General features: G+C 43.3%; 1 protein-coding gene across 8 annotated transcripts in view; it reads right to left on the bottom strand.

Moving 5' to 3' along the window:
• Meig1 (meiosis/spermiogenesis associated 1) overlaps nt 1-8871 on the bottom strand; it is an 18975-nt gene extending 10104 nt beyond the window's left edge. The window contains exons 1-2 of one of the 8 annotated variants that reach the window (XM_063276729.1): nt 8732-8871; nt 7370-7476 (exon numbers count right to left, since the gene is read on the bottom strand). The gene's annotated coding sequence lies outside the window, so the exon portion shown is untranslated. Of the gene's footprint in view, nt 1-3007; nt 3067-3481; nt 3769-4760; nt 5029-7369; nt 7632-8731 lie in introns of those variants that run through there. The other 7 variants (XM_006254278.5, XM_017600662.3, XM_008771888.4 and 4 more) reach the window with 7 other exon arrangements.
• Nucleotides 8872-8921: the final 50 nt, after the last annotated feature.

Raw genomic sequence — 8921 nt, 5'->3', positions numbered from 1 at the left:
CTGAAAACAATCAACTTTATCTACCATGCTGGCTTTAAACATACAAACATACATATTTATGCATATGTGTAAGTCTAAAATTTAAACACCCTATAATGCCTTAAAAAATAAAAAGGGGGTGGGGGATGTCAGAGCACACACAAAAGAATGTCACATGGTGAACTGTGCCTTGAGGGAACTGTGAGAGAAGTTCCAAGAAAAAAAAGACAGAGGGCCTTTTATTTCAGGTGCGTTTTGTTTCCTGGATTGCTCTTGAATATGACTTCATGCCTCCTGTGTTAAATATCTGCATTCAATTTATAAAACCTGTTTGTTTGTGCCTCCTGCAGTGACAGACATCCGAATGCAGTTATAAGACAGCTTACTGGGTATTGGAACATAGCCACAGGAGCCAATCTGGTGAGAATATGTGCTGAGTTGCTGTCCTCAGTCGACCTGCATCTGGTTGTGGCCTTCTGCCTGGCTGTCATGCCTTCCCAGACATGATCAATAGCAGCGCCAGGCAATTGTGTTTAAATTGCTCTGTCCTAAGAGAGTTCTGGGAAAGGGCTGCTCTGTTTATTGATATAAACATATGTGCTTACTGGTGTTTATTTACGTGATTTTTCTGACCTCAAATGACCTTCTTTGAATCACTCCTTTCCTTATTACATGAATGTATAAAGGGACACGGAAACCAAAGGGGTCTATGGCATTAGACGATAGTCCGCATCCTTCTTTAAGATTTTCAAACCCCAGGTCGCAGGCAGATCTGCACAAGTCAGTGAAGGTTGGCACCCAGGGACCAAGCCAAAGCCAACCATTCTTAAAATGGCTGAAGAAGCTGTTGGAGGTGTTACTGACCAGACACCAACCATGCTGAGAAGCGTATCTTGTTGTATTAGTCCACATGATAAAAACGTGTCACAACCATTTCGGAGGAAACCTTGGGGGAGATAACAGGCTGCAGCACTGGATGGTGGGAGCTGTGAATAAGATAGTCCTGGGCTAGCCTATGGTACTATATAGTGGTCCATGGAGCAAGGTCTTCATTGGTTAGTCTGGGCAACGAAGGAGTCCAGCATGGCTGGTGTACGTCCTACTATACTCGACGCTTCAAAGAAGTGGTTTTTAAGTTGCCGCCAAGGTATTTTTATCATTTTTTTTTTCAGTTCAGTGGGCTCTTCTAGAACTCCTTCAAAACATTCCATTGGCAGTTTACAAACAGATGAGCAAGAAAGTCACAGCTGACGAACCTGTGGAGATGATGTATCGGTGTAGTCTGCTACACCAGCCCTGGCTAAAGTTGTAGCGTATGCAGGGAGCTGAGCTGACATGCAAAGAGCTCCAGAGACTCTGGGAGACAGAGGCTCACCTCGGGACAGGCAAGTTCGGCCGTGGCAATGTTGCCAGAACTTCTTTTTCATAAGGATGCTCGTATTTAAAGCCAATGGTCTGAACTGGTGGCACAAAGAATAGGAAGAATGGAAAAATAGCGCCCACAGTGAACGGAGAGAAGCTTGCCCGTGGGTATTATCATTATGCTCAAGATATGATTTGTAAAATTCCAGGCAGGAGATTTGCGTACGGGTTTTGACACAGGGTCTCATAGAGTCTAACCGTGGTGGTCGTGAACTTCGAGGATGAACTTGAACTTCTGATCCTCCTGGCTTCATCCCCTAGAGCTGAGCTTTCAGACGTTTGAATCACACCTAGTTTTATGGGTTGCTGGCATCAATGCAGGCCAATAAATTGGGGACGTTATTTAGTTGTCTTCTCTAGGTAATGCTCAGGCCTGAGGCTTCTTTACAATGGCAATTCCCTCAAATTTTTTAGTGAGGCATTTTTTTTAAAAAATCATTTTATGCTATTGGCTTTTATAATGAATGGGCAGATTTGAAGTAGCACAAAACTGTTTTAAAATTCATAGCTGCAAAACAAGGCTAACCTTATGGTGTAAGAGCTAAAAAGTATAAAAATATTGATGCTTCAATATTTAACTTGTTGCCAGAAAAAAGAATTCTCAATCTTTTGTGAAAGGCATAACTTTTTCACTAATGTTTACTTTTTAAATAAAAACACTAAATAACAATTATCTATTTTCTTCTGGTTTTGTAAGGCTCTGTGAGTTAGTTTTCTAGTTTTGCTCAGATAGAAACACCTATGCACAGTATATACATAGTAAATAAAATTATATAACAAAACACACTGGATTTCTATAATACATATGTATAACACTATAAACAGGAAGTGGCAATGGTTGAATGTCTACTTTTTAGAAACTGGATTTCATTAAGCACTATTAAGCTATGTGTGTATTGAAAATAAAAATCCCACCAATCTTAAGTCCCTGACATTAAGTTCTAAGGTAACAGCAGTCACCCCTGACATAGCCAACTACCTCAAGCTCTCTCCCTTCAAACAACCATTCAGAAACAGCTACAAAACACACTTTAAAACTCTTCACTGGGGCCCACAAGGTAACAAAGGATGCTGAAGCCTCGTTCCTTTGCTTTGGTTTTGTGTCTGACTTTGGGTCAGAGGAATGCCTAACTGTACGGGGATGTTAACCATCCAGTCACAGTCTGCCTATTTAAACTATCTCACCACCCTTCGAAGCTGAAGACAGAAGGCAGCCAAGAATTTGAGAAATATTGGATTTCCACCAGGTCCTTTGCAACATCAGAGTTGATACAACAGGGGCGGAGGGCACTTACAGCCTGCGACTCCCAACTTAAACAAGACCGTTATACACATCTTTTAGCCCTGTTTAGTTTCTTCCTCTACTTAACTCTAAAGCTTCTATAAGCGCCCCAAACACAAACCTGGGGTCCCGAGACCTTATTCCTTATTACCCCCGCTAGTGAGTCACGTGAATTACGTCTTTCTCTACTTTTCTCCTTGTTGTGTGTCTCCTTAATTGGTGCATTTGGGATGGGTGGCTGAGTCCAGCCTGCTGTCGCTGAAGCTTTTGCCCTGTAACCCCGTATAGATAACATGCCTAATCTTCCAACCCCCATCTCCTCACCTTATATCATTATTTGCGCTCCTAGCAGGTGGCAGGATCCCTTTAAACTACATGTAAACCTTGGTCGAGACAATAAACGCACTGGGTCAACATAGTTTTCTAAACACAGTCCTTAAAACAGGGGTTCATTTTAAAGACTAAAGTGCCCCCCCGCGCCTGCAAGCACCCCCGCCTGATCGGTCCATCTTCCTGGTGTGCCAGTCTGCGTTTGTGTAAAGCCACCCCGTAAGAGGGTTCTCACAGCTAGCGTGCTTTGTCTGCCAGAAAACACGTTTTTTCCCCATAAGTCATGACGTCTGTAAATTCTAATCTACCCAGAAGAAGCTAAACCAAAGACCGTCCTCTGAGCCTTGGCATCACATAGCTATACAGTAGCCGACTCGCGGAGAAGAATTTAGCAGGGTAGCGGATCCTACGATGTGGGAGGGACCAAGTGAAGACCCGCCCTAAAAGAAAAGAAAAAACCCCGGGTACCAGAGCGGCCGGGCGGAAAGGGCGGGGCCTGAGCTCCTGGGGCGGGGCCGAGCCAGCCGCACGGCGATCAAGGCCCGGGTTCTCGCTGCGCATCCGCTCAGGTCTGGCTCCCGCTATCCGCGGTTACCCTAGTTCTGCCGGCCTCGCAGGAGGGCGCAGCGGTGCTCGTGTTCCCTACTCGGGATCTTGGGCTGAGACAGCCAAGGACTAACTGTAGCGGCCCGTGCAACCCGCGCGTCTCCTAGCAACGCAGCGACGCTGCTCTGCCCGCCCACGTGAGCGAGCCGAGCCCAGTTTCCTTCGGCCCCGCCCCCCGCATCTGGGTCTTTGTGCGCATGCCCAAGAGCTAGTCTGGGCAAAGAGGTCTAAGATCTCTGTAGCGGAAAGCCCAGAGTGGATCCTGTTCGCTGCTGTTCACTGTTATTTGAAAGCCTTTGAGAGAATAGAGATCCTACAGGTTCTGAATCCTGGTGGAAGATAACTGTGTTTGGATTCAAGGAATTCATTCAGCATGGTGTCTGGCAATCACTAAATGAAAGGGTCCCATCTGTAGGTTTATTTTCCCACCAGTATCTAAACTAATAGTTAATATATCACCTATTTCGGTGAAAAGTGTTTCAAGATTTGAGTCGAGAGCCATGATGACTATCTAATAAATAGAGGATGAAAGGGAAAAGGGGGACACCTGGTCACCGAGAAGCCCCACAACCAGTAGTTAACATTGCAGGGATTTTGTGAAACAGTTGTTAAACACAAGCCACAGTTTTTACAAACTAAATTCTGCAAAGTTCTCGTTAAAGGACTCATTGAGTGCTAAAGAGTTTTTTTTTTTAGTTAAAAAAATATGGACTTATAACTCTAGTTTCCTTAGCCAAGATGAATCTCTGAACTTTAGACCTAGCTAAACAATTTGTATTCCATATTCAAACAAAGGGAACTCCCACATCCACCTGTTTGACTAGCTGTTACCCACAGTCCTCTGTTTCTATCATTCCATCCATCGGCAAGCAAGACCTGTTGGCTTTAACTCTCATGCAAGTCCAAAAGGCCATCTCTTGGCAGTCTCCAGTCACCACACTAATTCCCAACATCGCTGCCCACCCCCATAGCCTGTTCTCCAGACAACCGTCAGCAAGAGCCTCTTAAAACCTAAATCAGATTATGTCAGTCTTGCACTCCAGCAATACTGTGATCCTGCAATAGCTTTCTAAAATTTTATCCACAGTAAAACAAAAGCTTCAGAGGTTTACAAGGCCAGTACTTTCCATAGTACTCTTACAGGTTTGTTGACTTCCTCTGGGTCAGTATGCTCCCGTCATACCTAGCTGAACAGCTCCTAGTATGCAGTAAATGTGAATGCAGCCTGCTTAGAGTGAGGAAATATACTTCACCATGACACTTCTGCTGCGGTCGCTCTGAGGCTATGAGCAGGAAAGACAAGATAGCTACCAAGGGGGCATTTCAGAACACAGTGCCCTTGAAGTCTGGGCTAAATTTACATAACAATGTAACGACTGGACAATAAGAACCTGTCTGCTGCTAGGGTTGCTGTGAGACAGAAATACCAAACACAGAATGCTTGAGACAGCATCTGGAACTAGTTACCCAAGTGCTGGTAGCACATTTTACTGGAAGGCATTCTGTGAACGAGGGTTCTTTGACTGCTTTACATTGATGCCTTAGTGTTCAGCGAGGGAGCGGGAACATATAGAGAGTGGATGACTGTTTATTGAACAAATAAGTGAATTTGGACCATCAGATTTCCTAGAGTATGGCGACGGGCTTCTTTGGTTCCTTACCTGAAACCTCCAAAGTTTTTCATTTTAAAAGTCCGTGTGTGTGTGTGTGTGTGTGTGTGTGTGTGTGTGTGTGTGCACTATGTGCCTATACATACATGTGCATGTCTATGTCTCAGTGGGTATGTGCACCTGTGTACAGATGCTTACAGAGGCCAGGGGTGTTGGATCTCCTGGGACTAGAATGACAGGTGATTTTTTTGAGCCACCCAGTGTAGGTCATGAGAACTGAAGTTGTCGTCTCTACAAGAACAGTACTAAGTCTTAACTACTAAGCCCTCTCTCCAGTCCTACACAATGTCTTTTGGACTATAGCCACACCCACCTCTCCCTCCCTTTCTCCCCAGACACCCCAGCAATTCCTTTTCACCCTTCATATCTTCTCTCCCTGCCTTAGTTTGTAAGAAGAATAAAAGATTTCTGAACCCACAATGGCCAAAAATGAACTCAAAAGCAAACACATGATTAATCTGAGATCGTACCACAGTGTTTATGTGCCAAGTAGCACAGTTCACAGAAGTCTCCATTCCAGTGTTTGTTGTTGTTTTGAGATGGGTTTCCCTATGTAGCTCTGGCTGACCTGGATATTGCTGTGTGGACCAGCTTGGTTTTGAACTCAGAGATCTACCTGCTTCCGCCTCCCCAGTGCTGGAATCAAAGGGTCGTGCCACCACACCTGAGGCTCGGTTCTAAACTCAAAATACACATATTCTTAATTACCCATGCTGCCATGACACTCAACACTGACAAGCACTGCTTAGTGCCTCACGTTCAAGAGCGTCATTATTTTTGCTGTACATGCATTATTTTAAAGATGTATTTATTTACTTTTATAGGAGTACACTATAGCCATCCACAAGACACACCGGAAGGTGGCATTGGATCCCATTACAGATGGTTGAGAGCCACTTTGTGGTTGCTGGGAATTGAACTCAGGACCTCTGGAAGAGCAGTCAGTGCTCTTAACCGCTGAGCCATCTCTCCAGCCCCGCATTGTTCTAACATAGGAACAATGGCTTAAATTATGGAAAGCAAAGACTTTTAATATTTTCCTGCCATTATCCTTCAGCATGTAAGTATTAAAATTAACATATGGATGGATTGTATTGTGTTGGAATCTTTAATTTCCAAAATTTTCCTTTGAAATGCTGATTTGAGCTTTATAAAAAAAGAAAAAGGGGTTGGGGATTTAGCTCAGTGGTAGAGCGCTTGCCTAGCAAGCACAAGGCCCTGGGTTCGGTCCCCAGCTCCGGAAAAAAAAAAAAAACAAAAAGAAAAAAAAAACTGCTGGGCATGGTGATGCAGCATTTTGAGCCCAGCATTTGGGAGGCAGAGACAGGCAGATCTCTGAGTTTGAAGCCAACCTGGTCTACAGAACAAGGCCCAGGATAGCCAGGGCTACATAGAGAAACCCTACCTCAAAAACAAAAACAAACAAACAAAAAAAGACAACAAACGAACAAACAAATACAAAACCCAAACAACAAACAAACAATCACATTTGCTTGGAAATAGAACAGAGTTTTCAACAATTTCTGAAATGGTTGTACATATCTGTCTGCCATTTTATGTTGTCCTATTTGTGCAAGGCCACTGTCAGTACAGACGATTCTAAAATTAGTATCACTCGACTCTAAAAAATGCTAAAGTTATTCTGCAACCCAAAGCACCAAATATTGTCAGGATTTAATTCTCTCTGTAAAAAGACACAGGCCTGCCCATCCATTAGTAGGCAAATTTACTACATATATATATGTGTATGTATGTATGTATATATATATATATGTGTGTGTGTGTGTGTGTGTGTGTGTGTGTGTGTGTATCAAAGAATTGTTTTCAAATAGATCTCTTTAGGACTTATTATCAGTACATTTTTATGTGCATGCCTGTTTTATATACTTATGTGTCCAGTGTTGTATAAAACCTCTCAAAGGAAAAAGGGTCTCGAATGGCAAAAGTTCAGTCGTAAGAATAGAAGTACATATGTTGCTTACAGGGGTAACTGCTTCTCACAATTATTTCCTACTGTATACATTGTAAAGAGAAAAGGAGTGAACAAGTAAATAAGACCATGAATCATAGTTTGTCTTGCCTTTTGAGGAGCTCCAACTTTTGAGAAATTCTCCAGAGGACCAGACTCAGTGCAGAATTTACTGTCCTGTATGGACAACCCAGCCACAGCAGCCGTCCTCGCTTAGTCTAGGAAAGAACATGTTACACACAACCAAGGCTTTGCCAGTGTTACTGTGGTAGAATGTCTAAGTTGCTACCTATGTCTAGAGCACTTCCCTCTGCTCCCCTTCCTCCCCGCTTCCTCTTTATGAAAACCTTAATGTGAATAGAACCGGGCATTATGACTGCAAGAATAACCCGCTGTTCTCTGACCATGACATTCCAATCCCTCCACTCAGAGCTTACTCCTGGCCTCATCACTTCTCTCTCTGTGAAAGTATTCTTTGCCATATTCTAAACTTCTGTGGTTTTTCAAATGTGCTGATTTCTGATGGCACATCAGAGTTAGCTGTGTAACCACTGTGGACAGAGAAACCTCATCCGAAAAGAAAAAGAGACTGTTTATTCTGGGGCCATTTTTATTAACCTTGGGGCTGGGACACAGATTTGGGTCATCCTAAATTCCATGTTCTAACACGGAAAGAGTTTCACGGTTTTATAGAAGAAAGTCATAAGTCAAGTCATATTTAAAATATAGTGTACATCAGAAAGGCCAATACAGAAAAGATGAGGAAGCTTTTCTATAGGGCCAAGGTGCTATCTGATGACATTCTTGGCTTTTGGGGTGGGGGAAAATAGTGGTCTGCTAAACTAAGAGATTCCAAAAGTTTTTTTTTTAATGTATTAGTCACAAGATGTTAGTTCCAGCAGAGATGGATAAGGAATGGCTATTCCCAAGGGCTAGAACTAGCTCAGGAGATGGTAACTAGCCTATGGAACCATGGTAACTGCAACCTTCTATTCTGTCCACTGTACTGAAACCAGTTGGTCAGTTTCTGCAGACGCTGCTGCTTTTCAGTTCGGAGGTTCCAGTTGTCTGTGATCAACAGTGCTGAGTGTCTGAGGAGAACTTGCTAGGGAGGAGACAATAAATACCACTGACAAAGTCTTTGGTGGATCTTGATACTGTTACTACACACTCTCCCAAACTTCCCCCACATACTCTCCTGCTGTTTCTTTATACATCCATCCTTCCTAAAAACACAGCTCAGTGACTACTGGAGGCTAGCAGACCAACGGGATCTTCACTTTTTATTTTCCTCTCTAAGAATCTATGTCTAAATTGTAGCCTTCAAAATAGAGTTAGCTTATTGTACAGAAGAGGGAAAGAGTACCAACGGGATCTATTAACCAGGAGTCTGAGGCAATGACTCATCCAATCCTCATGGTTATCCTATTAAATACAAATTGGGAGGAGACCAAAACCAATCAACCAACCAACCAAAGAAACGAACGAACGAACGAACAAACACAATTCGATCTCCGATAGATCTGAGGAATAGCATGCAAGACAATGTGATTAAGAAAAGGGAAGCTCCCTGGCCGCTGTTCCCAGATGTGTTTCGCTTCCTGCCTCGGTTCCTCCACAGATGCGGACAGATCTGCATCTGTGCAACAAACACTTTTGGTTT

Source organism: Rattus norvegicus, chromosome 17 (genome assembly GCF_036323735.1).
Source record: "Rattus norvegicus strain BN/NHsdMcwi chromosome 17, GRCr8, whole genome shotgun sequence".
Lineage (NCBI taxonomy): Eukaryota > Metazoa > Chordata > Mammalia > Rodentia > Muridae > Rattus > Rattus norvegicus.
Note: the sequence above shows the minus strand (reverse complement) of the source record. Positions and strands in the feature narration are given on the sequence as shown.